General features: G+C 40.4%; 1 non-coding gene across 1 annotated transcript; it reads right to left on the bottom strand.

Moving 5' to 3' along the window:
- Positions 1 to 2496: 2496 nt before the first annotated feature.
- Positions 2497 to 2603, bottom strand: LOC141602751 (small nucleolar RNA R71). The gene has a single exon (XR_012524663.1). It is a non-coding gene; the product is annotated as a small nucleolar RNA R71 (small nucleolar RNA).
- Positions 2604 to 4673: the final 2070 nt, after the last annotated feature.

Here is a 4673-nt window from a genome sequence, read left to right as displayed (position 1 = left end):
TGACTTTCCCTCCCTGCATCAAAACTGATGTGACCATAATTGGCGCATATTTAGCCCTCGAATTAGCCTTGTTTACATGCTTTTTAGTGCTTATTTGGGTCATTTCTTATCTTTAGTTCTTTGTTTTGCATATTCTTTGAGATTTTGATCCCTTGGTAGGAAAGGAGTAAGAATCTTGCATTTTCATGGCAAAGCGAGACTAAATTGATCGTATTCAATGACCAAGCATCAAGGAGAGACAAGATTAGAAGGCCTTTGTACATATCATAGTAGAAGAGCAATGTTGAGGAAAGATCCTTGAGTCCCCAAGGAAATCCCCAAGGAATTTATGAAGAAAAGGGAAGAAAAGAAGAAGTTACTATCTTTTCGATCGACAATCCGAGCGGATTGTCAACAATCCGCCCGTCCGGCCCCTCGCACAATCCGAGCGTCCCGTGCCTCGAATCCGCTCGGATTCCCCTCAACAATCCGTCCGGATTCCTCGTAATCCGCTCGGATTCCACCGCCCAAATCCGTCCGTCCCGACCTCATTCCGCCCGGATTTCTTCACAAAGACGGATTGTCTTCTTCAAGCTACGAAAAGAGAAGCCCTTCTCTCGGAAAATACCGGGTCCTCCTTGCTCAACTTAAAAAGTGTAATTACTAGTTTAGCCCTTAGTTAACCCTAATGCATCCTCCCTAATTTTCACTATAAATACCCCATTAGGCTAATTAGAGGAGCATGTTCTTCTTATCAATAATTAGTGTAGTTAATATCAATCAAATCTCTCTTCAATATTGTAATCAAGTATTAATCAAGTTTTAATCCAAGTTTTAGTTCTTTAATCTCTCTTTTGTTCATCCTTTATTTTGGGTAATTGAAGATTATTTGGGTTATTATTGGGAGATTGACAACCTCTCAATCTAGCATTCAAGTACTTCTATTATTCTTGCTTTATTATTGGAATCATTAGTAGGTATAATCTCTTAATCCCTTTTTAATTATTGTTAATTACTTTCATTTATTCATCATGTTTCATATTGTTGGTATGATTGACAACCTTGCTAGCATGATCAACATGATAATGAGTGAGTAGTCTCTTAGCTAGGGTTAATGGGTGATTAGGGGAAACCAACATGGGGAATGATTCATGCTTAAATTAATATGCTTTCATGTTTTATTTGCTTGCTTGTTTTGATTTCAACTCATGCACATGTTATATTTGATGAAATGCTAAGCCTATGAATCCTTGCATTTACTATCATCTCCTATCTTTTCAATGAGACTTGTAAGACATAACCCAACTCGAGTCTCATTAGACCATGCATGTTGTTGAGTAGGGAAGATTAAGTCGACTTGTAGGTGTTGTACAATCTAATCGATTCGGCTCCGGGACCCAAACTTTCCTAGGATTGTAAGATATAACCCAACTCAATCCATCACAACAATAATTGCTTGCTTATAATTTGAGGACATGTTTGTATGATCATATCCCATGATTCCCCTATGATCCCATGACACCCTAGTGCCTTTAATCAATTGTTTACACCCCTTTTTATTCATCTTGCTTGTTTATTTTCATTGTTATTCTAGTTTAGTAACCTTCTACATCAACCCAATTTGTGACACCCCTTAGACACCACTAGTTACAACAGAAATCTCATTTCAACTCCCGTCCCTTGGGATCCGACCTTTACTTGCCTCTTTACTAATTGTAGAGTTGCTTGTTAAGCTATAAATTGTGTTTTGATTCGACCGTGACCAACGACCACATCTTAATTTGTGAACACTTAGCGGGATCGCATCAAAAATGGCGCCGTTGCCGGGGACGGTGTTTGTTTGATTTAGATTTCTTTTTATTGTTATTAGTTGTGTCTATCTTCACCTTGAGGAAGTAAAACTCCTCAAGGTTTGTTCTAATTGTTTTTGAGTTGTTTGATATTTTGCATGTCTAGAAGGTTACAAAGTGAATTGTTACCTTTTGACCGTGAAATCGAAAGAACCTTGACGAACAATAGGAGACTTGTTAGGAGGAATTTGAGAGGTGTTGGTGAAGTTGTTCAACCCACTAGTGAGTTTGTCAATCCTTTCGCAATAGAAGGAGAAGAAAACCCATTACACAATACCCCACAAAATCCACCTACAATGCCAAAATTCTCGTCACACACGCACCCACCGAGGAGAATCTACCAAATGGTACTCCTACACCGCAACATCTCACCGGAAACTTTATTGCCAAGTCCGCCTTCATCCAACTAGTTGAGAGGAGCCAATTTGGGGGGATGCCTAGTGAGGATCCTCATTCTCATATGGAAACCTTTTGCGACTATTGTGATGCTATCTCTCAAACGGGGCTGACTCAAGACCAAATTAGATGGGTCTTATTTCCTTTTTCCTTAATCGGCACCGCAAAGCAATGGTTGAAGGGCCTTGATAAGGCCACCCTTGGAATAGATTCTTGGAAGAAGTTGGCTCTAGCTTTCTACAAAAAATTCTACCCACCGGAAAAGACCAACATGCTAAGAGCTCAAATTACGGGTTTTAAGCAAAGGGATGAAGAGTCTTTGTATGAAGCTTGGGAGCGGTTCAAGGGAATTTGTCGCCCATGTCCTCACCATGGACTTAGCGAATGGTTTTTGGTGCAACAATTTTGGAATGGTCTTTATGAAGACTCAAGAAATATCCTTAATATGGGATCGAATGGGATGTTCACCGAGGTTGATGACAACCAAACTTGGAGCAAAATTGAAGAGATGGCAATCCACAATTCACAATATAGTAGGCCTCGCAAGGCTACTAGAGGAGGAAAGTATGAAGTGGACGCCGTTACTCAATTAGGTGCCCAACTAAGCTCCCATATCGATACAATCAACTTGAAGTTTGAACAAGCTATGGCTAGACTTGAGGAAAACTCAAAATCATCGAAGCATCATGTCAATGCCATGACGGCATCCTCATCAATCCCAAGTGGGATATGTGAGAATTGTGGAACTTTGGGTCATGACCCAAGTGAGTGTAGGGGAACAACCGAACAAGTGAATGCTTTCCAAGCATATAAAAGTGGTACCCCTTATTCAAATTTTTACAATGAAAACACCAAGTTCCATCCAAATCTCTCATACAAAAGCCAAAATGTTCAAAACCCTCAAACAACATACACTCCACCACCCATGAGAAACCAAAATCAAAGACCCTTTTACAATCAAAACCAAGGTTACCAAAATCAAAATCCATACAATCACCAAAATGACCAAGGTTTTGATGTCCAAAAAGCGGTCCTCCAAATGCAAAAGAATCAACAAGAATTTTTCACCCAAATGCAAAAAGATAGCCAAGCAAAAGAAACCACCATCAACAACATTCTAGCTCACACCAAGATGTTGGAAACACAATTGACTCAACCAGCATCTTCAAGCTCACAAAGACAAAAGGGGCAATTACCACCTCAAAGTAATCCCCCTAGACATGAAACGGTTAGTGCCATTCACTTGAGAAGTGGTACAAGGTATGAAGCACCGAAGAAGCAAGTTGAGGATGAGGTTGTGGAAGCTAGTGAAAAGGAAGAAATTGTGCAAAACTCCAAAGATGGAGAATCATCAAAAGAAGAAAGTTCAAAGAAAAATGAAGACAAGGCCAAAGAGAAGGAGCCCATTGTGATTAGACTTCCTTTTCCAAGTCGTCAAGCCAAGCCCAAATTTGATGATCAACTTGGAAAATTCATGGAAATTGTGAAGAATTTAGAAGTCTCAATTCCTTTCACGGAATTAATCAATCACGTTCCGGCCTATGCAAAGTACATGAAAGATATCCTCACAAAGAAGAAGTCGGTCCGGAAACTTGAGACTATCGCTTTCACTAAGGTGAGTAGTGCAATACTTCAAGGGAGTTCACCTCCAAAGTTAAAGGATCCGGGAAGCTTCTCAATACCGTGTACCATTGGCGACACGACGATCAACAAAGCCTTATGTGATCTAGGGGCTAGTGTGAGTGTCATGCCGTACTCGGTAAGTAAAAGGTTGGGGATGGGAGAGCTTAAATGCACCAACATCACACTCCAAATGGCCGATAGATCGACGAAGACACCGTTAGGGATATGGGAAGATGTCCCCGTGCGAATTGAGAAGTTTTTCATCCCGGTGGACTTTGTCATTGTTGATATGGAGGAAGATTCCAACATTCCAATCATCCTAGGAAGACCTTTCCTACACACCGCCGGTGCGGTGATTGATGTGAAACATGGTGAGCTCACTCTAGAAGTGGGAGATGAAAGCATAACTTTTAATCTTGACAAGACTATGAGAGCTCCTCGTTTGCATGAGCCATGTTTCATGATTGATCATTATATAGAAAAGATGAAAGGAAGAAATCGGAACTCCAATGGAGGAAGAAAATTGAAGATGCTCCATTCAAAGAGCAAGTGAATAGTGACAAGGAGAGCTTGCAAAGCTCATCAAAATCAACCAAGGAAGAAGAGGATGGCCTCATTGGCCAAGAGAAGAAATTGGGAGAGTTGTCTCCATCTAAGCAAGAGATTTTCAATGATCAACTCAATGAAGTTTGTGGTCTTTGGGACGACGAATTTGAAGGGATTTTTAATCCCTACATTGGACATGCCATCGATCATGATCAACAACAAGGGCCACGGTCTATTGAGGACCTCTACCATAATAATGAACAAGCTTTTGATTACTTC

The sequence above is a fragment of the Silene latifolia genome, chromosome 9 (assembly GCF_048544455.1).
Source record: "Silene latifolia isolate original U9 population chromosome 9, ASM4854445v1, whole genome shotgun sequence".
Classification (NCBI taxonomy): Eukaryota; Viridiplantae; Streptophyta; class Magnoliopsida; order Caryophyllales; family Caryophyllaceae; genus Silene; species Silene latifolia.
The sequence above is the reverse complement of the archived record's forward strand: the minus strand, read 5'-3'. Positions and strand labels throughout refer to the sequence as shown.